Here is a 27,958-nt window from a genome sequence, read left to right on the forward strand (position 1 = left end):
AATGCATGTGTTGAACCAAAAGGCATGGAGAAGGTCACATCAATTTAGCCTTTTAAGGGTCCCTAATTTATCAGTACTCTTAAGCAGCCTTGTGTCTTTTGACATCCCTTTGGGCCATTTAGATAAACGAAACTGTGGTGCATTTCAAAAGGGATAACAATTTTGGTTTGAGATCAGACAAGCAATGCAAACCAAGACTGCTGAGATGCTGTGATGACAGACATCTTCCCCAAGAAGGGAATTTGACTACCTGAACCAATTAGGCAGAAGCCTCGAGGGAGGAAGCTTTTAGCCAGATTACCAATACTTTGTCCTTCTGGCCGATCCATAAAGTCAGTGGGACGAGGGCTATGCTAATTGGCCTACGGTGCAAGTGGGAGGCATGTGTTATTTCCCGATAATTGGGAGTTTGGATTCCTAAAAGTCAATCAGCAGAAGAGAGAACTGTGAAACCAAGTGGCTTTATTAGAAAGGGAAATTCAAAGCTCGAGTCATGAAAGACAGGGAAGCTTGACATGAAAAATGACATGTGTGCATGTTTGAGTTAAACTGATCTTTTTCAAGCCTCGAGGGGAGAGCTTAGGTCAGCTGCTGCTTCAATAGAGCCATTTAAGCAGACCCTGATCATTATGGCTTTGGTTGTCTCATCCCACTGAAGTGAACCTTGATTTTTTTTTCTTTAATTCCCTTTACAATTCAGGCCACCATTTCTGCACATCACATTCATTAAAGGTTCATTTGAGTTCTCTTTCTCTCTCTCTCTCTCCAACCAAAGGAAGAAAAATTCACATGGATGTTTATAACTTGAATAAACGGCTCCACAAAGTGGAACTAGTCGTGGTTTCCAAACAAAAATAACAAATATAAAAACTTTCAGAAGGCCTTTTTTTACTATACTGCACTCAGGTTCCCTGCAAGACTTTACAAGAGTCTTCTGAAAACTAGATTTCATTGCTGAATAGAAGCTCTTTTGAACAGAAGAAAAAGCCTGACGGAGTAGACCAATGATCCATGTTATTCAGCATCATATTCTCACGGTGACCAACCAGATACCTTTGAGAAGCCCAAAAGCACCACCTGGGTGTGCTAGTACTCTTATCTGCTTGTGAAGCGTTGAGCTCAAAGAAGGGTTGCCAGGATAGCACCCTTCAGTTGTGGACTACAATTCCCTTCAGCCTCGGACAGCCTGAAGTTGGCTACCCCTGAGCTAAAGCAATTGCACATGCATTGGATCAAACTAACTGCCCTATTCATTACTGCCTAGTAAGGATGTGTGAATCGAGGCATTTCCAGTCAGTGGGATTTTTGCATGCCTTTACCCATAAACTGATTCATCCCATTTCTTCATTATTCTGCCATTTTAAAAAAAAAAATCTGCACCCTAAAAAAACCCCTCACATTTAACTATGTATTTAAACATGTATTTTAAAATATATTTTCTCACACAGTAACAGAGAAATACTTAAGTAAGCCAAAAGCCAGCTGAGGGGGTTCTGGAAGCAGTTCTTATGCTTCTCAACAATCAGAAAGGGAGGGCCATTGGCCAGATAGCTAGCCCACATGGCATTGGACGCCCATCAGTACACCCATGGAAATCTCTGCAGGCATAGGTGTTCTGCCAGCGGTATTCTGCCAGCATTTGGGAGGGGGGACATTTCAGGTTGTGTCAGGAGAAGGTGTGGATTCATAGCATCCTAAGCTCCCTTGTTTCCTTGACAAACATGCAGACACACGGCCCCCAAACAATGCCAATTTGTGTCTGGTTTAGTACTGGAAACAATGAAAGGGAAAATGAGAGAGAGAGAGAGAGAGAGAGAGAGAGAGAGAGAGAGAGAGAGAGAGAGACACCCACCACCTGTCACGCATCATATTAAATCAAAAATTCTTTCCAGTAGCACCTTAGAGACCAACTGAGTTTGTTCTTGGTATGAGCTTTCGTGTGCATGCACACGAAAGCTCATACCAAGAACAAACTCAGTTGGTCTCTAAGGTGCTACTGGAAAGAATTTTCTATTTTGTTTCGACTATGGCAGACAAGCACGGCTACCTACCTGTAACCATATTAAATCAGATATTACTTTGCAAAACAACTCTGAATATTTTGTGAACTTATTTAGGTAAGGAACGAAATGATGGCTGCAGGGAGCATTACCATTCCTGGTGGCTATCTTAAATAAATAGGATTTCAAATATCAGAGTATGAGGTGGAGAAATAACATTCCTTTGAAGAAGAATGTCACATTTCAAGGTGGCTGTGGCCATTTTCTTAGAGGCACCCTGGTAAAACCAAATATATGATATGCTTCACCATTTGTGTGATTGACACATCAAGTTCACTTGCTACGCAATCCATGCAGACCAAAAAGAAATATTGACACTCAACGTGACACTCTAAAAGGCTGAGCAGCAAGTGTAAAAACTTGGGAGACAGAGCCATTTGGAGACAAAGACTTCTGCAGCACACTAAGGAGCGGTTGTTGTTGCAACTGTCTGTCTCAAGAGACAACGGAGTGTGCCTCCAAGGGTGAAGTCAAACTGCTGGAGAAACACAGCACCTGCTGCAGCTGCAGAGACCGGTAACTCATAACTGCTGCCTCTTGCATCATCATCATCACTATTTCCTGCATTAGCAGCACTGAAGTGACCTACCTGGAGCACAAGCCTGAGCAGTGTGTGTGGAGGTTCTGGGATGCCCAGACAATATAACCCCCTCTCAGCTTTGCTGATGTGATTGAAAGGAAATCAGAGCAAGACGTTTGGCCCCAGCTTGGCTGCAGGAGTTGCCAGAAGGAGGCGTACAAGATGCCACCCAACTGTCTTAGGGACTCCACTCCAAATTTGTGTAGGATTACTCCCTAGCCATTTCTTCTCCCAAAGATGTTCTTCAAGGCAGTAAGTACTACATTTTTAGATGTTTTTATTTTTATCTCTTTTTTTTTTTACCTTGAATCCTGTCAGGGAAAATGGCAGATGATGATGATTATGATTATGACTATGATTATGATTTACCTAATTCACACTTTTCAAAAGAATATTTTCAAGAAGAATATTTTGCAATGCAGTTTTCCAGGCAAATAAAGTGTACTATAGTGCAGTCACTAGGGGAAAGCGAGCAGGAAGATACATATATTAAGGGAAATGGCTTTGCAAAAAAAATAAGCATGCAAAATGTGCGCATGGCTGCTGAAATCAGCTCCGAAATGCCGCTGAATTTTCACAAAGAATAATAATAATAAAAAAGAACGACCCAGACTGATGTGGAAATGTGGAGACTTGAAAAAAACTGAGCCACAGAGAGAAAACGAAATTAAAAGATTTGCTCATTCCTACCACCTGCCTTTCAAGTCCCCACCCACCTTTTATGCTGCCCTGGGAGTGGCAAGGAAGTGCATGATCGTCCTCTCTCTCCTCCCCTCTCTGATGCTTGGTACACTGCTGTGGCTTTGTGCCAGGTGCAAGGAGTGCAGAGAATTGCCACTCTCATTGCTGGAAACATTACAAACACGCCATGCTCAGATTATGCTCCAATAATGCTGTAACACTGGGATTGAATTTTGCATGGATTCATTTTGGAAACACTGTTCTCCATGGGTACAAAGTGTTCTCCTGATCCTAATGTATTTGTATAACACATGTGTATTATTATTATCATTATTAATTATTATTAATGAGGATGATGCACAACTGGTTTAATTACAAAACAACTTGCACTTCCTTTAGCTACTCTCTTTGCTACTCAGAACCTAGTCAGAAGCCTTACCTCTATATATATATATATATATATATATATATCTTCTTCTTCTTCTTCTTCTTTTTGCATTTGAAGCAAGAAGTTGGAGCTATGCATGGGGAATCTATTCAGCTTTCTGTGGAGGAAGCCTGAATAGAAAGAGAAGGATGGATGAAACATTCGGTTTTAATTCATCTGTCTCCCCCTTTCTGCCAGCATTTAATTCAGTTCACCCCATTCTCTCATCAAGTTGCGAATTCAAATTAATAACAAACAAACGAAAAACACATGGAAATTCACATGCATTTCCTTTTAGAATTCTCCAGTGCATCTTTGTCTCATGTCTGCCTATTTGCAAGGAATTTCCCTTAATTTTGTACATAATTTTTGTTCATATATGCATATTGGTTAGCACTTTGGGTTTGGAGAACTGCACCACAAAATTCAGAGAACCATAGCTTTCAAAGGAGAGCTGTGTTTGGGTTTGTTTCATTCTTCAGGAAGTGCAAAGAAGGGACATTTCCATTAAAAAATGAACTAAACAAAGTCCTCGCCCATCCCTATGAGATGATAATGAAATGTGCTGGCTGAGTGGTAGTGGGATGTGATGAGGGATATGCAGTGGAAATGGAACTGAAATGAGAGAAATGACTGACGGATAGACAGTTACACAGCAGACTTATTTCAAAGTTATTAAAGCTTGTGAATAATAAACAACTTTGGAGCTTTCTATGTTTTAAGCAATATTCTTTTCCTTCTCAAAGCACCACAGCGCAAACAGCCCCCGCCTTCCCCTTTTAACTACCCAACCTTATTCAAGTTGTTTGTTTCAGGAAAAAAAGGAGACTTATTTTTAGCTTCATACTGGCACAGAAATGCTGTTCCCTTAATCTTCTCAGAAAGTTGGGCTTCAGAACATCAGGGAACTGAAAGGTGTTAACGAATAGGCCTTAAACCAGATATGGGGGGGAAAGAGAGCAGGAATTGTGTGGCAAGGACAGTCTGTTTACTTCATCAAGGAACAATGGTTGAAAACACTTTGCAGATCTGGCAGTTAACAAAGAAGGAAATGAGACTCTGCTCTTTTAAGTGTCTCTACCTTTCTTAAGGGGACAATATTCTCTTCCAACCCCCCACTGAAGCCTGTATGCCTTGTTAGCAATTGTACCAAATTGTGGCACAAACAAGCTCTCTTACCGGTATTTCAAGTTCCAGCACCCTTCCATACGTTTAACAAGGACTGGATTTGGAACATCGACTGCATTGGCAATGAACGTAAATGCACACATGGTTAAGCATTTTAAAACAACTGCAGTTGAACACAAAGTATGTTCATTGCACTCTGACAGATAGTGTACCCTTCAGAATGCACCACAGCTTTTGAGCGTTTTGATTTCTTCATGTTTAGATTCCCCATCGTAAGGGTGATAGACGACATTGCTCATCATCATTAAAAGAAATAAAGAAGTGCTCTTTTGCCGTACTCTAAGAAGATATTTCCCCTCTTGGATGCGGTGGTGCAGTTGAAAGTATCATTCCGGGTGCTAATAGCAAGCTCGTTCTCTGAATACGGATCCTTCTGTAGCTGAAACAGCAGAATCCCTATGCCATAGAAAGGTATTAGCAAGCTTGCAGAGATCCTTAGTGTTTGAAGAAATACAAAGAAGTGGGGACAACATCTGCCCACCTCCAGTTCTCAGAAAGCTTACCAGTCCACCAATAATTATCCAAGATTATGGAAAGAAACTCTCAGATTACATCTACCAACTGCCTTATTATCCTTGGGTGCAGCTCATCAGGCCAAAGAGATCTGAATTCATTTAAAATAACTAGGCGTTCCCTTAGCACCTATTTACCTATCTTGGACTGCTGCTCCCTCCTTGCAACATGTATTCAATTATCACCAGATTGGCCACTGCTTTCCTTTTCGGTGGAGGCAGAGACAAAGTAGGTTTGGCAATTTTGTATTTACAGATTACTTTGTGCTCAGATCTTTATTGGCCCTTGTTTGTGGTTATTTAGTTTTAGAATGAGTGGCTACATGGGTCCTTTACAGCCTCCCAGCCTACAAACGAATTTTATTAGATGTGACCTTCTATTTCACAGTAAAAGGTGCATGCACCAAAATGGTACCTGAGGGTAACAGGTCCTCTTTTTTTGGCAATGTGTAAGTGGTGACTACCCTTACCAAAACAGAGTGCTGGGCTGATGGTGTGTTGCACACAGGGGATGAAAATGTCCTGCAACTTTGGACTTGGTAGTCAAATTCTGAAAGGGTTGTTAATTGCCAGACCGACTTTAATTTTGTGTTCGGACAAAAGATTTCTGAACTGACACATTGCATAGAACGTGCTGTACATTAGTACATAAATTACTCTCCCGTTTTATTATACTCCAGAGTTCTCCTATTTTTTAGCCTGCTGCTTAAACTTAAACAGGAAGATGCATTATGACACTTTTTTCGTACTATAATAGGAATGGAGATCTAGCCTGGAGCAACGTAACAGTAATTAAAGAAGCTGATCTCAGTGAAGAAATGCAAATGCCTATGCAAATCAGGCCTGCCCACCCCACCCCCCGGCTTCTATCAGGTTATAAACGTGGGCCCTTGATGTTTTCAAAGTTGCACCATTTAATTAATTTATTCTTCTTCAGCTTTCTCGTACCCCTATCACCACTGTGATTTTCATTTCTTTCCCTGGCAATATCATCCCGTATGTATGAAATCCTTTCTCCTAGGCTTCGTGCGCTATATTGTCAGTCTAAAAGTTAGATGATAAAAACAAAGCCAGCATCAAATAAACCAGTGGTGGCTGGTTTCCATTGGGAATGGACGGGCATAAGGCAGAGGACCCAAACAGGAGGCGGGGGCAGTGACAGCTGGAGCCAAATAATTCTAGTTTGGTCCCCATCTTCTTCCATACTGAGTTGGTTGACGCTTGACCTGCCACAAACTAGTTCCCCCCCCTTTCCCCCTTTTTATTATTCTTTATAATCACACTTTCACCCAGGGACATCGAATAAGTTACCAAGAATCATTCAGTAAGAGGTCTAACAATGGCATGTATCAAGATCATCATACTATTGGCTATATACAACAGTATATACTTCTGTCCCTACTCATTTATCCTTAGTCCCCCTTCTCCCTCCCCATTTATCCCTTCCCCCTAAAAATTATTCTCTCTTTGGATCTTTAACCATGTGCACAGATCATTCATTCTAATTTGCATGCTTGGGTTGGCTTCCCCCCGTGCTATCCAATTCCTATAACTTGTCCATTTATTCAAAATCTTTTGGCATTTGTTTTCCCATGTATCTTCCGTCACTATCTGTTCAAATATCTCAGATTGTACATATTCAAAAACATAATCATTCCATTTTTTTCATTGTCCATTTATCCTCTTCTTTCCATCCTGATGCAATAACAAGCATACCGGCTAAAATCATGATTTTATACAGATCTTGTTCATTTCTTTATGCTTTACTATTCCCCAGTATTCCAGAAATAAGCATTTCTCTATTAACTTCTATCTTAACATTAAATAAATCAGAGATAAACCTTATAATCTTTTGCCAATATTTATTTACAAAAATACACTACCACCACATACGTGCATATACACCTAACTCTTGATCACAGTGCCAACACTTCAGACTGAATCCTTTAACTCTGTATGCCAGTTGCGCCGGGGTTCTATACCATTTCAATAGAAATTTCCTACTTAATTCTTTATATTTGTCCATTTCAATTTTATCTATACTTTTCATCATCTCTTGGACCGTATTCAAATGGAACAGCCCATCCTGCTCCCATTTATTCTGAATTATCCTTATCCTTTCCTTATTTCTTATCATTAATTTATATACCATGCCTGCTATCCCTTTCTCTGTTATTGTCTTTTATTGAGAATTTCATCAATTACTGACGCTGACCTAATCATATCCTCTATTTTTTTTCCCAATTCTATTTATTTATATAGCCCTTGCACTTTCAATCAATATTGTTTCCTACTTTCTCCAAAAGGCTGTTTTTTGTCCTTAACTTCCCGTCTTCATCAAACAGACCTGCCACAAACTAGTTAAATGTTTTCCTTAGGAAAATTATTCAAAGCAGAGCAAAGTCCCCTGCATGTATGAATTGCATGACGGGAACAACATGTGATTATCACAAATTGACATGGACATCTGACCTCACAAATCCTACTTGTGTGTAATTGCATGCATGTAGGTTTGCATGTGATCAGGATTCCCGATTGTGCAGGAGTCCTCATCATGTAGAAACTATGTATAAACAGCTGCTTATCTGTGTGATCCATCCATTCAGATAACAATACAAGCATGTGGACATCCCTGGAGTTGCAGTAAGGTGGGTGCAGGGCAGGGTCTGCAATGCTGTCCTACTCAGTAGAAATTGAATGAAGTTACCGGTACATTTCTTCCCTTTTCACTGCTTTGCTTGAATGCTGTTTGGGAAACCCTGCTGTGAGTTTGTTGACAGTGGAAAAAGAAGAGCTCTTCACTCAAAACTTGAGCATCTCTTAATGCTGTTACTTTGTTATTCATAATGAGAAGTTGGGAACAAGGTTAGGAATTCAGTGAAACACAGTGAGGTAGGCAGATTGGTGGTCTAGGTCTTTCATGATTGCTCGGCTTTCCATCTCTCTCTCTCTCTCTCTCTCTCTCTCTCTCTCTCTCTCAAACACACACACACACACACACACACACACACACAATTTGTAATCCTAAAGGAACAATAATTCATTTGTGGCAGGCACAACACGTCTTAGTTCTCCCTGTCAAATACATGCTTAAACACTTTGGTTCTTGGGACAATCTAAACTGACCTGTTATATGATTTCAGAAGCTCCTTCCGAATCAATCAATGGCTGGTTCTGCCCAATAATTATCAAAACTAACCCTGTTCACATTTAGCCTAATTCCATTTTTAGGCTCGAACATTGTTCAGCAACTATCTGTGGAGGCTGCTGTTACCTGGGACTGGTAGGGTGGAATCCAGGGAGACCAGCAGAAGGTGTAGCCAGAAGAAATGACTGGCAGACACTAGTCCAATGACAGGTAGAGCCAGCTAATTCTCGGCTTGTTCCCATCCTCCTCTTTGATGTGTTCTACAAAGGCAAACATTGAGACTAAGGAGGAGCAAGAAGCTAATAGCTTGATGAGGCAGTGTCTCAATCACCATGACCACTCAGCCTTCTATGGCACCTTCATAGATGATTTCTGGTGAAATCCCATAGCCGATCATTTATTATATAAAATACAATATTTTACTCAGGCATTCCATATGATTTATAATCTATTTGATAAAACAAAATAAAAATTTATTTCCAGCAGCACCTTAGAGACCAACTAAGTTTGTTCTTGGTATGAGCTTTCGTGTGCATGCACACTTCTTCAGATACCTATTTGATCATATTGATGGAGAGATGAACAGCTAGTATGTTGGAATTGGACAAGTGAAGTCATCCTGCTGAGCTATGAAGCTCACTAGGACTTAGTCTCTCCTACCTCATAAGTTTGTTGTGAGGATAACATTAGAATGAACAGGAGAAAGAAGGCTACACTGTTAGCTGAAAATGCACCAAGCAAAGCCAATTAGGTGCAATTATAATGCGACAAATAATTCCCAATGTTCTTGTTCAATAGTTAAATAAGCAGAAAGTTGCATTTTCTTATAGCACACTGTTTCTAGAGATGCTCTATCTCCAACTTCTATTAAACTGTTGAACAATTCCCCTTGCCCCAAAGAAAAAATATTTAAAATGTATTGGGAATTATCCATCAAATTATAATTAAGCCAACTTGGCCCCAGAACCTTTACAAAAGAGAAAAGGGAAAAGAAAAGCCATCTCTGTAATGTCTTTTCAAGTCTTACCCAGTGCCTTAAAACAAAAAAAGACAAATGTACAGGTTTACAGGGTGTTTTGTTTTATAGTCAATTCCAGACGCTGCATTTACCTAGGGAATCTCAGCACAAAAATAGGCTTCTAAGCTAAAATAATGTCTCCTCAAACTTGCAAAGCTGATGAACTGAAATTAGTTCATACACCTGAAACAGCCCTCCAAAAATTAATAGTGGGAACTGGGGTTTGTTAAGGGTTCTGCGATTTGTAGCTCTGTGAGAGGTATGCTACAGCTCCCCCCAAAAATTCTTTCTCTTTTTTTGCTTTTGATGGGGGAGGTGGAATAGATGTGCTTTAAATGTATGGTGCGTATGAATCCTAAGGTTGTGTTCAAATTATTGTTCATTGCAGATCCAGAATATTCCCACCAGCTTCACACAATGGCCACATTCAAAGCATAGATTTAAAGAAACATGATACCACTTAAAGCAGTCATGACTTTTCTCAAAGAATTCTGGGAGCTGTAGTTTGTTAATGATGCTGATGGTCTTGAGGAGACCTCTATTCCCCTCACAGAGGAATCCCCCTCACAGAGCTGAATTCCCTGTAAAGAAAGATTGATTGTTAAGCCCAGTCCTCTTTTTTTCTAAAAAATAAAATAAAAATGTTTAGGGGTACAGTGGTACCTCGGGTTACAGACGCTTCAGGTTACAGACACTTCAGGTTACAGACACTTCAGGTTACAGACTCCGCTAACCCAGAAATAGTACCTCAGGTTAAGAACTTTCCTTCAGGATGAGAACAGAAATTGCTCGGTGGCGGCATGGCAGCAGCGGGAGGTCCCATTAGCTAAACTGGTACCTCAGGTTAATAACAGTTTCAGGTTAAGAACGGACCTCCAGAACGAATTAAGTTCTTAACCCAAGGTACCACTGTATCACACCATTTTGTAGTTCAAATTGGGAAAAATAAATACAGTAAATGGACAAAAGTACAAAGATTCACAAAAGTTTCTTTTTCTTCTTTGGCGATCACTTTTTAAGTTCGGAATAGAGTAGTTGCTTTGGAAGATGATCACCAGGCTGCCTTCCCAAGTGATGTGTAAATTTTTTCAGAGACACCGTTGATGGAATCTTTTGAGGAGTTGGAGATTGGATTTATAAGTGGTCCATGTTTCACAGGCATATAGTAAGGTTGGTAGTACAATAGCTTTGTAAACAAGCATTTTGGTTTCCTGGCGAATGTCCCGGTCCTCAAACACTCTGCACTTCAATCAGGAGAAACCGTATTTGCAGAGCTCAGGCGATGCTGGATTACGGCATCAGTGTTGGCCCTTGTGGAAAGATAACTGCCTAGGTAGGAGAAGTGATTGAAATTTTCTAATGTTACACCATTATTTTGTACTTGTTGGTGCAGCACTTTGGTTTTTTGGGATGTTGAGTGATAGGCCAAGCTTTTCATATGCTTCTGCAGAGATATACGTTGTCATCAGCATACTGAAGCTCTATGACGGAAGTTACGGTAACCTTATTCTTTGCTTTCAGCCTGCTCAGATTGAAGAGCTTTCCATCTGTTCAATATATGATTTCTACTCCGGTGGGGAGTTTCCCTTTGACAAAGTGTAGGATCATGGCAATGAAAATAATGAATAGAGTTGGGGCAATAACACAACCTTGTGTAACATCTGATCCCACTGTGAATGGTTCACTTTGAGATCCATTGTTATCTGTGATTGTTGCTGTCATATTATCATGGAGGAGCCGAATGATGTTTAGAAAGAGTGGGTCACAAATGTTTAAGGGGTATGCGTACTCCTTTGTGTCCCCACCCAAAAAAAGCACTGATTAAACCACTCTGAGAATTGTAGCTAAGTGGGTCCTCTAACAACTTTTGAATTATCATGCTGGTGGAGACTCTTGAGAGTCCCATGGACTGCAAGAAGATCAAACCTATCAATTTTGAAGGAAATCAGCCCTAAGTGCTCACTGGAAGGACAGATCCTGAAGCTGAGGCTCCAGTACTTTGGCCACCTCATGAGAAGAGAAGACTCCCTGGAAAAGACCCTGATGTTGGGAAAGATGCAGGGGATGACAGAGGACGAGATGGTTGGACAGTGTTCTCAAAGCTACCAACATGAGTCAAAGCTACCAACATGAGTCTGTGGGAGGCAGTGGAAGACAGGAGCGCCTGGGATGCTCTGGTCCATGGGGTCACGAAGAGTCGGACACAACTAAATGACTAAACAACAACAACATCTCTCAACACCCTTAATGAACTAGAGCTCCCAGAATTCATTGGGGGGGGGAGCTGTGACTGTTTAAAAGGGCATTATAGTGCTTTATGAATGCAGTGGTTAATGTTAGCCACAACCCATGTGCATCCTGTAGCCTTTACAGAAATACTCCTCTTCTTCTCAAGCCAGCTTATGTGCAATTCAGAAACAGTAGCCAAGGCTACTGTTGGGAATGAATGAATACTGTTGGCATGGGGAATGAAGACATAGGGTGAAGACTTCCCTGCGTCTGCTTCAGTGGAAACAGTGCAGAGAGAAAGCAACTTAGCCCTGTATTCTGTTTTCAGATGTGATTGGCCAGATACTGCCAGCAGTCCTCAAAGGAGGTAGGAGGACATGAAGTCAGTATTGCCTGCCCCAATACTGTCCAACACTGGACAGAGGGTTGGAGGCAGGGGCAGGATTCACACTGAACCAGTTGCTTTGTGCCTTTGTGCACCGCTCACTGTTATTACTTCAGCTTCTGCAATGTATTTATCAATTTTATTTTGTTCATGCACATTTATGGCTGATTTCATCACCCCAAAGAGGGCTGCAGAAGGCAGCAAGTTGCTGCACATCATTTTTAGAAAGCTGTTCATTCCAATGACTCCCTCTAATACGATGTGTATCGGTACAAAAAAGCCATTAAAATTAAAATATAAATATGAAACACGGCAGATTACACACCCCTGTAGATTTTACAGCAGTTTATATATTTAAAAAAATGGTTCTTAGCAAGACAGGAGACATACAAAGAAAACTAAGGGGATGTGCAATGAGGGTTGTTTTGATAGGCGCTCCTCCGACTTGTACAGACAAAGGTCATGTAATAACTCCTAAGATCAGGATCAAACCAAAGGTCTGTCTAGTCCATGAGCTGACTCATGGTAGGACCACAAGAGCAACCTACCTGAGCATGCAACTTGCAACTCTGGAAGTTGATGTGTGCCCTCTTCTGCATGACTCAACAAATGCATCCATCCAGCTCATTGAGCATTGGGCTGGCAGAATCACATCCTCATGTGCCATGAGCTCTTTGCATAGATGACCCTTATTGGATCATTCCCTGTATATTTATTCATTGCATTTGTATCCCACCTTAGTCTGCAAGGTGATTGAGGTGGTATACACAGTTCTCCCCTCACAATTTAATCCCCACAACAACCCCTGTGTGGTAGGTTAGTCTGAATGGCAGCGACTGGCCCAAGTGAACTTCATGGCCAAGGTGGGGGTCAGGACCGTGGTCTCCCAGGTCCTAGCCCCTGTAACCACTATACCAGACGGGGGTGGAAACCGCTATGAGAAATCACTTGGAATTTACTTTGCTCTCTGGCGCCATCTGGGGTTGCATGTTTATAATGCATTCAAAATGCTGTTTCTTGACTTAACGTAGCTGAGTGCTCACTCTCCGTATTTTCATATTTTCAAGCCGTTTTCTCAAAAAGAGATCTCTCTCTCTCTTTTTCCAAAAAAGAGATCTCAATTAACTCCAAATTTCTGGTGCTGCTTCAAAACGCAGGGAAATTCAATGTCTTGCAGAAGCCTGTTGTTTCATCTCCAGAGGATTCTCGTGTGCAATAACTTCCTGGGCCATCTGGGAGGCACTTTCAGTCCGTGACATTCGGGGTGGGGGGAACCACTTCAAAGTACAGCACTATCATAATAGAATGCTTAATTCCAATTAACAAAACTGAAGGAGACACAGGAACAAAGCACATTCAAAGTCATGTGTGCCCTGGGACTGCGCTTTAAATCCATTCGTGTTTATTTTGAAATATGTTAAGGGCTTTTTGTACAATAGAAAATGATAATAAAGCTTTCACTTCCAGTATCGTTTCTTTTTTCATCCTGGGCTTTTATGAAATGAAAGACATCATCTCTCTGTTGCTGCTTGGAATACTAAACACAGTTCAGAATTAGATTAATAAAAGCTTAGATGAACATAGACAAAAAAGGGGGGAGAGAAGTATTATTACATGTCTTGATGAACTTGTCAGTACCACTCCAATACGGGGTGACTATAATTCTATTCCATGAAGCAATGATATCTTGGCTTATTACTCTATATTTAAAAATCAAGGTTAATAAAGGTAGATTGAAATCTTCATCGGTTCAAAGAGACACATTCACAACTTGTGCATAAAATCGGGTTCATTATCAGCAATTGATAGGTGCAAGACGAACCTGCCCTCCATCTCTGCACTCAAGAGTCGTGAAAACAGCAGAGCTGAGTCAAGCCCATTGTGGCTCCTTCACCTGAAACCTCATAATTGATGGGGAGCAATTCAACAACTATGCCACCACTCCATGGCTCCTGTTGAAGGTGTCTGGGTCAGACATGTTCAACAGCTTGAGGAACAGGGTGGGTGTGAGCAGTGCTGCTCCTGTTGGTGGATATTCTTCCTGCATTTCCGAAGTGCAGACAGCACATGTAGCTGTTAGGCATCAGGAAATCCAATCCCCCTACGGTAGGCTGTCAGGAACAGATAACATGGAGAGTTCTTACCAATGTCTTTTATTCAGTATTCACAGAGAGGGGCTTAGAAAAGCAGTCTCTTGGAATAATGTAATTGCTCCAAGTAATCTCCACCCCACTCTCTCATTCATCAAGAGCACCACCCCCTTACAGTGGCCATTTAAGGCCATTTTCATTGGAGCCCTTTGCTCTCCTACTTTCAATGCTTGCCAGGTTCTGGGAGAAGGTGGGTCTGGAATGCTTTCTAGTGATAATGTGTCAACCAGCTGCCCCTGCTCTGCTTCCCCCTCCTCTTCTCCCATTATTTCCCAGCTTCTCTCCTCCTCTGCCTCTGAGCTATGACCTCCTGCAAACCACTGTTGTAAATCTATACTGTCTTCCTCTTCTCTGGAAGGCTCAAGCTGGGGAGGCAGTCTCCACCATTCCTCCTCTGTCCATTCCCTGACAGTAGCTGAAACATCACCACCAACACAAGACCTGGAGAACCCCAAGTTTATCAGAAGTACATCTCTTATCTTGATGGAAAAGCCCAAATGGGGACTGAGCAAGTTCAGTGGTTGTGGAATATTAACTTACACCTGAGGGGAGGAATGGAAAACTGGGGGGGGGATCGAAAAGAGTGGGTGGAATCCTGAACACCTCCCTTTCCCCTCCTGGCCTTTCTCCACTTGCCTCACTTTAACTCTGGTTCACCTTGCTTCCTTCCCTCACTTTGACTGGTTCTGAACTCAACTGCCATTTGTTAAAAAAAACAAAAACAAAAACTGCATGCAAGTCTGCACACCTTTTCCGGTGGGCAGCGTTGCGGCCGGGCAGCCAAGACCCGACAATGATCTAGCCAGAGGGGCGAAGATTGACGCCCCCTTTAACATTGTCCCAGCCATGTCACCAGTGCTTGGAGGGGTCCACCCTGTGTGGCACCACTAACCAATCAGCACTAGGAGGGGCATGGCTATGGGAGATTTAACTGCGCTAAGGCTGGGTGGGACCTCCTGTCTCGTCTTCCCAGATTTCCCAACCCACCTGCCCTCTTTTCATACTTTGCTCTGATATGACCTAGCTATGGGCAATTGTTGGGTGCCATATTGTTGGGGCCGTGTAGAAATTGTCCCAGCTGGCAAATTGGCACCAGCCATTTGGTTTTTGCCTACCCGGTAGCAATCGTCACAGCTTTGTGAGGTTAGGCATTGGGTAAGACTTTGTTTGAATGGAAGGGAGGATTGTAGACTTCACCTGCGCCTCCTCGGTAAAGGTGTCCTGTTATAGGGATCTAGGGGTGTGGATTCTGTCCGAAGCCCAGACATGGGCTAGAGCCATGTCACAACCCCTACAGGGACCCCTCGGAGTGCCCCTATTTGAAGTAAGTTACAGGGCTCCCCCTATCGGTGGTTTACCCTTAGTTGGACTCCCTGCAGATGGTCTGGAGTCATTATACAGCCTGGCTTCACCCAATACCTAAGCCAAACTGCTCACACCTGTAACCAATAAAGTTGTGGTCTATTTGAACCCATAAACCAAAATACCCATGTCCATGTGTTTATTGTCCATTAGGGAACTGTGGGTCACAGGGGCCTTGGCACACAAATAGTCATGTTATTGCTGTTGAAATAGGATAATTCCTGGCACTACTGTTGTTATGCAGAGGATACATTGTAGCTTCCTCTATTTCCTTGCAATAATGCTGTGTTAATTGCCCAGAGCATTTTGGAGCATGTGCAGAGTTCCAGGTGAACCAAGCCTCCCAGTAACAACTGTTCCGTGGCTTTTCCAGGTTGGGCAAGTGTCTCTGGGTGGTGATGACTGCTGAGAGAAGGTTGTAAAGCATGAGTTGGAAATAAAAGGACCATAGCTAGGTTGAGCTGACTCTTCTTCCTACAAACATTTTGCTAGACTTTTCTCAACATTTTGTCAAATCACAGTTCAAGAAACATCACTTTTGCCTTTGTCTTGAATAATGCCATGTTCAGCTACACCTGTCAGCACCACCTAAGCCATGCTGGAGAGTCTTCTGCAAGGTGTTGAAAAGCTGTGAAGGTTCTTTTAAGAACACATCCTTAATCACATATAGCATGGCTGAAAAGGTTTGTGTGGATGGCAGTTGGAAGGTGGCAAACTTTTCTGGTCCTCTTCTGTTTCCTCAGTGATTTGCTCAAGATCATGGACATTCACTTTCGCTAGAATGAAAGAAATACAGTAGTAAGAGCTGCCACTGGATTTCCCCTGAAACAATTTTATTGGGGGGGGGGGGGAATGTGGGAGTTCTTGCTCTAGCGAAATAGCTAAGGAAATCCTAGAAAGTTATTATTAGACTGGTGTCATATCTCAAAGCATGTTCCATACACCATGTTTTTTTGGGGCGGGGGTAGTAAAAGATGAGGTGCTTCTACTCGTATATTGATAAAAATGTTGTGGGTACCTGCACAAAAAGGCTCTCAAGGACATGGGGGTGGATGAAGAGGGGCTGAAACTCCATACTAGTGAGAACCAGGGCTTTTTTTTCAGCCCGAACTCACTGGAACTCAGTTCTGGTACCTCTCAGGTAGGCCCCACTGCCATTATAAAAGAAAAGGGGGTGTTCATAGTGAGCTCCAGCACCTCTTTTTCTAGAAAAATAAGACTGCTCACAAGAAACAACCTCAGTCACCTGCCTGCTCATTTTGGTTACCCAAGTATTCTCCCTGCCACTCTGTGAAGGAAAACAGTCCTTTTTATCATTTAATGCCTTTCCTTAACAAGATCATTCTTTGTGCTACAGCAAACAGGAAAAATCTTTTTCTATAATTTGGTACCTCTCAGTGGGTGGCGCTGTGGTCTAAACCACTGAGCCCCCTGGGCTTGCCGATCGGAAGGTCAGCAGTTTGAATCCCATGATGGGGTGAGCTCCCGTTGCTCTGTCCCAGCTCCTGCCAACTTAGCAGTTCGAAAGCATGCCAATGTGAGTAGATAAATAGGCACCACTGCAGAAGGAAGGTAAATGACATTTCTGTGCACTCTGGTTCCCATCACAGTGTTCCGTTGTGCCAGAAGCAGTTTAGTCATGCTGGCCACATGACCCGCAAATCTGTCTGTGGACAAACGCCAGCTCCCTCAGCTTGAAAGCGAGATGAGCAACGCAACCCCATAGTCGCCTTTGACTGGACTTAACCGTCCAGGGGTCCTTTACCTTTTTACCTTTACCTCTCAGTATGGCTGAGACAAATCCCAAATTCTGAACCAAACTGGACCTGGTGCAGAGCAGGTCAATACAGCACAGGCGTGAACATGTTTGTTTCCCAAACATCCCTACTAGAATAGCTAATCAACAGACTGAAACTAAAACAGGGACAAATTAAAGAGGATGCCTTCACCCCAGTGTGGCTCCCCTTCATTACAAACACAGCCAAACAAGACAACAACAAGAACTCACCAGGAGCATATGAATCAATATGGCTTACTGGTACTTGAAACAACATCCCCCTTCTCACATAAGCAAACAAAACTCGCTGCAGTCAACTATAGGCAACCAACAAGGCCATGGGCACCCCAACCTCTCCCAGTGCCAATGAAAACTAATAAATGAATGGAAAGAGAACCTACCCACATGACGCTGGCACAGAAACCTCACACATATACCATGTAAAAAGACTGAAAGTTAAATATTCACCTGCTCTCCCCCCGCTCATTTCCCCCAACCTCATTTTGTATGCACGTCAAAAAAAGAACTGATTTGTAGAAAGAACTTTATGATCTGCAAGTAGAGAGATGCGTGTACTTTTGTAACCCCAGAAATTCTTTCATAAAAAAAAAAAAAAAACATTTAAAAAACTCAGCTCTGCACCAATCTGAAGTGGGTCACATCGATCTGGAGCTCAGAATACTTTCTGAGAAAGCCAGACGTCCTGTCAAACAGTGTTGTCACAGGTGCTGAGTGTTGTTAGGAGACCCATATTCCTACCCCAAAGCTAAAATCCCCAGAGTTACCTACAAAGAGGAATTGACTGTTAAACCATGCTGTGAATTGTAGCTCTAGGAGGGGAATAGCGGTCTCCTGACAACTTTCAGCACCCTTAACAAACTACAGCTCCCAGAATTATTTGTGGGAAGTGATGAATGTCTGAAGTGATGCTTTAAATGCATGGTGTTCGTGAGGCCTAAATCTGGTAACACTCAAAGGCAAAACTGCTGATGAGGAATCTAAAGGTGCATTAATATTCACTTGCTTTCATAATAAGGACAAAGCAGCTTTGAATTTCTTTATACATTTGCACAATCTGTGTTACTGCAAAGAGGCTCCAGTGATGAAAACCCCAGAACAATACCTGTCCATGATTACCACAAAAGACCTAATTGAATAAACACTAATGATTCTAATTAGTGCCACAGAGAGCTTTGACTTCATGCATGTTTAATTCCAAATGCAAGGGTTTAGAAATGCTGAGAGAGATTAGTAAATGCCAATACAGGGATATTTTAATGAATCTTGGCTAATCCTGGAGTAATCAGAACACACGAGCTCAAAAAAAGTTAAAAGGGGAAGGGGAAGAACATCAGAAGGTAATAACAATGCAGAGTTTGAACCAACCCTGAATTAATAATAATTTCCAAAGCAAAGAAAATCCTTTTCAACCATCATCAAAAGATTTAATGCCATTGTTTTGGGAGGAGCGAAAGGTTTGGGATTGAAGTCTCAAAACTTCGCTTTCTTCTTCTTAATTGTAAATAGCATGTGTTAAGTCATTGCATCTCTTAAACAGCAATCTGGTTTGCACAAACAAACTTGTTTTAAAAATGCTGACAAACGAATCAAATTGTAGGGTCCCATGCTAAAAACACAATTATTATCTGTGAACATCTGGGTTCCCACACTCAAGTTGCAAACAGTAGACTGCAACAGTACCATATGATATGCATATCAGAGACTGTTTCAAATTCTACTGTGTCTCTTAGTACAGTCAAACCTCTTCTCACGTCCGCCTCCGCTTGCGTCCATTTCGCCCAACGTCCACGGCAAACCTGGAAGTAACCGGCGGGTTTGCCGCCATTTGCACATCCGCAGAAGCGGTGATCACACACCCTGTGCCTGCGCACAATGGCGCCTCTCCCAGTGACCTGTTTCGACCTCTGGATGGACCTCCAGAACGGATTATGGTCGCAGGTAGAGTTTTCACTGTATTTGCTTTGAGCTATGGAAAACATATCTGCATTCTCTGACCCAGGTTTTGTCTCTTGATCACACCTGACTGTGATAGAGAGGCAGAACTCAAGCACTGGCTTTTTTTTACTCTATTGAAAGCCCCACTCTCCCTAAAGAAAAAAATAAATCAATGCCAGGTATGCTCTGTGTCATTTATGTTTTGCCTGTGGAGCTCATTCTCTGCTGTCTGAATGCTACTGCTACACCTTCCCTGGTGTGTCAGCACTGCAAGAAAACCTGTGGTGCTATCATCTCACAGAAGGAATTATTTTTACCCTAGCTAGTGGATTGCCTTTTATGTAACTCGGTAGTCATTATCGTTTCCATTATACCCTTAAGTGAAAGAGGTATTTTACAATGAGAGAATATGACCAGCAAGAGAAGTGTCATTTTAGCAACTGGTTTTTGAGGAATATTAAATAATAAATGCCTTTTCAAAAGGCGGCTTCAGCATGTGTGTGCACGCATATTGGGAAAAAAGTAACTGTATTAAGCAATTAATTTGTCTTCCTGTTGAAAGAAATATCATTTCAAGAGGAAAAAGGAAATGTTTACGCTGCAGTATCTGGAGGGAATCGTAATGTGCAGTGAGATTCATAAATTGGCCCAGAACTAAGAAAATATGGGTTAATGCAGAAGAAGTCAGTGACAGATAATCCCCACTGAAGTCAATCAGACATAAGCACACACTATGGTTCCACCCCAATCAATGCATGGTTATTAGAATGTAAGGTAAAGGTAATAGGTAAAGGACCCCTGGACGGTTAAGTCCAGTCAAATGCGACTCTGGGGTTGCGGTGCTCATCTTAAGGGAGCCGGCGTTTGTCCACAGAAAGCTTTCCGGGTCATGTGGCCCGCATGACTAAACTGCTTCTGGCACAACGGAACACCATGACAGAAACCAGAGTGCACGGAAATGCTGTTTACCTTCCCGCTGCAGTGGTACCTATTTATCTCCTTGCACTGGCATGCTTTCAAACTGCTAGGTTGGCAGGAGCTGGGACAGAGCAACAGGAGCTCACGGGGATTCAAACCGCCAACCTTCTGATATATAACTATGTGTACAGTAGTTCCCTACATACATCTGCTTTGGGGAGCAGCTTACTCTCAACAGAGCAGGGGCAAGAGGGGGCAATCCCCTTGGTTGGCACCTACACTAGCAGCGTGCCAGACACAAAGGCAGCTAACATGGTCCACGTGCCTTCAGCTCTTTCAGGGAAAGCTCCGCTGCTGCTCAACAACCGCTCTCACTGCTGCCTTCTGTCCTGCGATTTCTGCCTCTGCCTCCTGCCTCCTCTCTCTTCTGTCTGCGCTCTGTGTTTCTTCTTTCCTTTGATCGTCACTCACTGCTTTCCCGTCACCTTCGCTGCTCGTCTTTGTCGCTCCTCACTCTTCTTCTGTCTTCTGTGCTGCTGCTCCTTTTGCTCCTTGGTCAAATGTGGTGCTGAGGACAGTGCAGGTAGCTTTATATGGGGTGGGAGAAGACCAGAGTAAAGACTGCTGCTCTCATGATCCCCATCCCCCAGGTCTGGCCAGATTGGCCCAAATTCAAAAGGTGCTTGGTGGGAACTCCCAGTGTGCCCTGCGGCCGCCCCAGGAATTTCCCAATGGCAGGCTGCCTTTGGACATTGCTCCGAGGTATCACAGAGCCAGATGCAATGGGTTGCAACTGCTCCCCGTTATTCACCGCACACACTAGTTTTAGCCCTTTTGAACATTTGCAAAGGGTTTGACTTGCAACTAAGTTATAGTTCGTACCCCACTAGTATATCACTTCCATAAGAAAAGCCTGCTAGATCAGGCCAATGGCCTGTCTAGTCCACCATCCACCCAGATGCCTGTGTGAAGTAGCACTTTCTTGTGGTTTTCAGCAACTGGCATTCTGGAACATTGCTGCCTCTGACATTGGAGGGAGAACATAGGCAATGGCTAGCAGCCTTTGTCTTCCATGCATTTGTCCAATCCTCTTTTAAAGCCAACGTGGGGGGCGCTGTGGGTTAAACTACAGAGCCTAACGCTTGCCGATCAGAAGGTTGGTGGTTCGAATCCCTACGACGGGGTGAGCTCCTATTGCTCGGTCCCTGCTCCTGCCAACCTAGCAGTTCGAAAGCACGCCCAAAAAATGCAAGTAGATAAATAGGTACCGTTCCAGCAGGAAGGTAAACGTCGTTTCCATGCGCTGCTCTGGTTCACCAGAAGCGGCTTAGTCATGCTGGCCACATGACCCGGAAGCTGTACGCCGGCTCCCTCAGCCAGTAACGTGAGATGAGCGCCGCAACCTCAGAGTCGTCCGTGACTGGACCTAACGGTCAGGGGTCCCTTTACCTTTTTAGTTGGCAGCTATCACTACCTCCTGTGGGAGAACGTTCCATAGTTTAACCATGTCCTGCATGGAAAAGTACTTTCTTTTATCTGTCCTAAATCTTCCAATGCTCAGTTTTATTGGATTCCCACAAGTTCAAGTGTTGTTGTTGTTGTTTTTATTTTTTATTTTATTGCAGGGGGAGGATTTCTTTATCCACTCTCTCTGCACTACGCATAATTTTCTAAACTTCTGTCATGCCACTTCTCACTTGCCTTTTCTCTAAACTAAAAGATCCCAAACACTGCAACCTTTCCCCGGAGGGAGTTGCTCTGTCATTGTGGTTGCTCTTTTTCTGAGCTTTTCCCAACTTTGAAAGATCTCCCCCCCTGCTCACAAAGGGATGCCACCCTTTCTGTGAGCAGCAGATGCAAGACTGCTATCCCAGCATTCAAATATTCAACCTTCAAAGTAATTGTTAGTGGGAACTGTTTATGAAGTGCCTTTTATGTGCTGCCCTGCAAAGCAGTTTTAGGCCTTTATTTATATCCATAGCTCTCACATACTATAAAATTACCTAATTATAAACTCCATCCTCAGTGCATGAATAACGGCATGTTTCACCTGAGGCTTGGCTGCTGCCAAATCTGATATAGTTTAATATAGCGCTTATTTATTTATTTATTTATTTATTTACTGCCGTATTTAGAAACTGCATCACCCTTCCATCTTATGGCTCCATTTTGCATGGCAGCTTCCACACAAATTGTACCTTTCATATGACTGCAAATAAATAAGGCAGGAAATGATCCTTCTCCCTTTTTTTATCTCTGTGAAGAGTCTCATTTAAGCTAATTGAACTGTTTGCATGCGTGAGAGCTGGATATATGATCGGGGACTGCCTGTCTAGGATGGCAATTTCAAAACCTGTGATTAAAAAAAAAATTAAAAATAGCCCACAGGAGTAAATGCTTAATTAAGAGCCAGAAAGGCAAGGAGGTGAATGATCCTTTGCATTCTCTTTTCTTATTCACGCAAATAACTGTTTAGTAAATCACCTCAACTCTATATTCCTTGTATCCACTGTAGGTATAACTGCTTTAGGTTCCTTTGGGGCTAAAAAGCAGAGTACAAATATACTCTTGCCCATGCAAAACAAGTACATGCAAGAATGATGCAGCTTTTAAATACAGCTGTCAAAAATTAGTTTTGTTTTGTTTTGTAAAGCCGTTGGGTCTGTTTTTAAAAGAGATGCTGGTCACAAGCCAACACAGGTTTATTATTATTATTATTATTATTGATTATTTATACCCCGCCCATCTGGCTGGGCTTCCTCAGCCACTCTGGTCGGCTTCCAACAAAATATTAAAATACAATAATCCATCAAACATTAAAAGCTTCCCTAAACAGGGCTGCCTTCAGATGTCTCCTAAAAGTCTGGTAGTTGTTTTTCTGTTTGACATCTGGTGGGAGGGCATTCCATAGGGCAGGCGCCACCACCGAGAAGTCCCTCTGCCTGATTCCCTGTAACTTGGCTTCTCGCAGTGAGAGAACCGCCAGAAGGCCCTCGACGCTGGACCTCAGTATCTGGGTAGAACGATTTGGGTCCATTGGGTTGGCCTGAGCATAGCATGGGAAGAGGTTTTCTTCTGAGTCAGGCCATTCATTCATCTAGTTCAGTGTTTCCCAAAGTGGGCGATACCATCCCCATTGGGGCACTGGAATAATCCAGGGGGGTGATAGTAGCCTCAGGTGCAATGGGGGGCATTGAATAAAAATAAGTTATGGTGGAAGCATAAAGAAAGAAGAAATGAGAAGGAAAATGGGGGGGGGACCCCTGTTCATACATGTTTCATCTGTTGTGTAATGACGCTTACCGTCAGGTCAGGCACAATTGCGGGATGGTAACAACGCCTCTCCTAAATCCAGCAGACATATTAGAGGCAAGGAGTTTTCCCCGGACTTGGGTGAACCATTTTCGGCTTCACCCAGGGCTGAGAAGTGGATTGCAGCTTGCCTGCCTATTTGAACAATGGTAAGTGGGCTGCAGTGCTGGCCTCACCCCTGGAGTGGATTGAATTGAGCTGTCAGGCTTCACTCTAGTGCCCCCTCCCATGGATTTTTAATCCCGGATCTTAGACCACCTTCTTCTCCAGTTTTGCAAAACTGTTTGTACATGTTTCACCTGCTGTGCAATGATGCTTACAGATGTAACTTGGAGTTAAAGTTGCAGTTTTTACTTTATTTTCCAAACACACACACAAAATGTATGTCCACCAACAGGTCTTAACAAGCGAGCGTGTTGCACATTGTCGGGAACTCTAGAATGGATCGGCCGAAATATGGGCTTATAATGACTTGTTTACAACACAATACTATAAATAGGCAACCCCTGCAATGCAGGAATCTCAACTAAAGCAAACATGACAGGTGGCTACCCAACCTCTGCTTAAAAACCTCAATTGGAGGACATTCCACCACCTTCCAAGGGAGTCTGTTCCACTATCAAACAGCTCTTACCACCAGAAAGTTCTTCCTAATGTTGAGTCAGAACCTTTCTTGTAAAGTGAATCCATTGGTTTGAGCAGGATAAAACAAGCTTGCTCCATCTTCCATGTGATAGCCCTTTAGACATTTGAAGATTTCTATCAGAGCTCCTCTTATCCAGTCTAAACGTACCCAACTCCCTCAATCGTTCCTCCTCAGGCTTGATTCTAAGACCCTTGATAAACTTGGTCGCCACCCTCTGCACACATTTCAGCTTGTCAATATCCTTCTTAAATTGGGATGCCCATGCTCATACCGTCTTGTCCTGGTGAGCCACCTGGCCACTAAATTCTGCACAGTTTCTAAACCTTCTTCAAAGGTACACCCATTTTTAATGCATTGCAGTGATCTAATGGCATTGTTGCTTGTTCTGTAAGCAATGGCATTCTGCTTGAATGTTTGATCCTAGTACGGCCTGCTAAACAGCAGCTATAAGAAAAGCTATGCCTACTTTAAAAAAAAAAAAAACTTTGTAAAAGTTAAGGATTTAATTCTGGCTATTGATAAAATGGAATCCAAATTAAAAATCAAATAAGTACCTGGTGACGAGAGCCAGTTTGGTTTAAGATCATTTTTCTTATGCTTTAATCGGCTGATCTATCATTAATGGGGCCTAGAGGGGACTTCTCCATATAGCTGCATCAAATTGTTATTAAAGCAGGAATTGTATAATTAAAGGTGACTGTTCTCCTTTTGCTCCTTACCTTTTGCCGAAGGAATTCTGTTTTCACTGAATGATTAAATGCATTTATCAGAGCCATAAGAGAGTTGAACACATGCCCGGACATGTTTTTCTTGGCAGAAAATGCATTAAATAAGGACCTTCTCGTTGGTTTTAAGCAAAGGCACATTTACGGTAGCAAAAATGCATGGAAATTATTAACTGTTGATGTACCATTCTGCTTTTAAAATTGTTGCAAATTGTTACAGTGACGTGCTGAAATCACTAAAATGTGCATTATATGAAGGCCACCAAGGAGCTTCAGATGCTGCTGGGATGGAAAGAAGGGTGTCTCCCAAAGATCTTAAAACTCCAAGTAGGCTCTTAGTAGATATCAATGGACAGCTGACATAACCTGGTGCCCAGATGTGCACTTTGAATTGTGCTTGGAAATAGAGTGGAAGCCAGTAAAACTGTTGTCACATGACAGTCACATGCTTCCTACCACTGGTCTTGGTGGCTTCAGCATTCCGAACCAGCTGATTTTTTGAAAACTCTGCAAAGGCAGCCTCATGTAGAGTGAATGACAACAGTCCAAATGAGATGCAACGATGACATCTGTCACGATGGGCAGATCTGACATTTCTAGGAACAAGTGCCCAGCCTGAGCCTTCCAGAGAAGAAGAAGACAGTTCAGAATTACAGCAGGGGTTTGAGGGAGGTCACAGCTCAGAGGCAGATGAGGGGGAAAGCTGGGAAATAATGGGAGAGGAGGAGGAGGAAGAAGAAGAAGCACCAGGGGGGCAACAGTTGATGCATTCCAGAGCGCCCCCCCCCCCAGAACTTGATGATTATTGAAAGTAGGAGAGCAAAGAGCTCAAAAACAGAGGGCACTTTTCGGCACCGTAGTGATGACACATGAGGAAGTAGAAGAGACAGAGAGGGTGGAGACTCACTCAGGACAACACCATTATTCAAAGAGGCTGTGTTCCAAGACTCTCTCTGTGAAAAATTGAATACAAAGCAGATGGTAAGGACTTTTCCTTGTCTTGTCCATTCCTGGCAACCTGCCGGGGGGTTGGTTCCTCTGCCGCCTGACACATCTGCGGCTTGGCTCAGTAGTCTGCAGAAAAAGCTATGACAAGGTACAGGGGTTGTGTACATATTTTGAGCCCACCATAGAGGCCCTCTGTCATACTTTAGGCTTTTCAAGCATAGCCACCACAGTTGTCACTTTTGAATTACGTCCATTCTCCTTTCAAAGTGCCCTGTTTTCCCCATATTTATCTCCAATATACTGCTCGGCTTCACACTTTCGTTTGGTAGTGGTCAGACTAATGTACTAATATTTTATATATTTGCAACAACACAATAATTTCTGAGGACTCTGTGGGAATTAGCTGCTGCTCAACCATTCAAGTTAATGGAAGTTGCATGTCAGCTCCACATGCGTTACACTGAGTGTTTACTCCTATAATTGCACCTGCTATCAACATTATTACACCACTTAGTGTTTTGTGACTCAAAGTGCTAGACTAAACTGGGTGATATATTTAGGGCTCTGACATATCTTTCTCTGACTGATGCCCAAGTAGTGAAAACAGGCAATTATCTACCAAGAAGAGAGCCTTCATGAGATTGAATTAAACTACTTACTCTTGTTGCTAAAGAAATAGCTGAGTTAAACTTTCACAAAGCAGCATTGGCAATTTTGGGTAACAGTTCTTTCAGCTGCTAAGGCATAACTCTGAACTTTGCTCTGTTCAAAACATTATTTTAATAACAACCATACTGCCTTAAAGAGTGACTTTTCCAGGTGTATTCAAGCAACCACACAGAACTCCAGGTGTTTAGGAGTGCTGAAACTTCTAATATGTATTTAGAAACCTTTGAATTAATGCCTTTTTCATGGAAAGAAAAGGGTGCTGATGCACCTGTACACATGCTTACCAGCAACCTGCTGCACATGTAGCTATTGCAAAGTTCTCACCCAGAAGCCTTTGGGTCTCTGTTTGGCTGCCCCACTGGAATTGGTGCAGCCTGAATGGTCATTGGATCCTGCAGGATGGGAAGGACTGGAAAAAGGAGGGGGGTCCTGATCCAGTCAAGCCTTGCTCAAGAATTCTGTTCTTCCTGAGCTCTGGTTTTCCTGTATCCTTGAATATTCTTCCATCCAGACTTCAGGGTTGCTCTTCAACCAGTGGAGGATGGTGCCCAATAGGACTGGCAGAGAGGGCAACAGTAGATGGAACCAGAGCTAATGACTGGTGGAGCTAGAGCCAACAATTAGTGGAACCATCTAATTATAGTTTTGTCCCCATCCTCCTCCCTGCTGAATTCCATAAAGGCAACATTGAGACTGGCTGTCAGCCAGTGATATCCCCTAGACTGGTCATAAGTCAGGAGGTAGGCAGGTGGGAGCTGACTCAGGGCAGTTTGGTGGGACAGCATCTCACTTGCCTTAATGGATTTGTATCTACTGTACTGTCTTCAATCTTGCCTCTTGTATGTCCTTCAGTTCTGACTTACCATTCAGTCCTGACTACTGACATTGCCCCACACAGCTCCTGGTTCAGAACTCCTGGCTCATTTCCGACAGCTATGCACAGCCAGTAGTATAAGCTTGTGTATCCCCCACAGATAATTGGCAGTAGCATTAGTGACATGTTCTTGTCCCCGATACTCACTCTTTGTTTCATATAAGAAGACTCTTCTTAGATTAGAATCTATCTAGGCCTCTTTTCCACAGTGCCCAACCAGATATGTCCAGGCAGCCTACACCCAGAACATGAAGGTGATAGCCTTCCCCTGTTTCTTGACCCAGAAGAACCAGTATGCAGATGATAAATATTCCATATGGCCATCATAATGAATAGGCCTATCCTCCATAAATTGATCTTATCCCTTTTGGAAATCATCTATGCCGCTGGCCA

Source organism: Lacerta agilis, chromosome 7 (genome assembly GCF_009819535.1).
Source record: "Lacerta agilis isolate rLacAgi1 chromosome 7, rLacAgi1.pri, whole genome shotgun sequence".
Taxonomy (NCBI): domain Eukaryota; kingdom Metazoa; phylum Chordata; class Lepidosauria; order Squamata; family Lacertidae; genus Lacerta; species Lacerta agilis.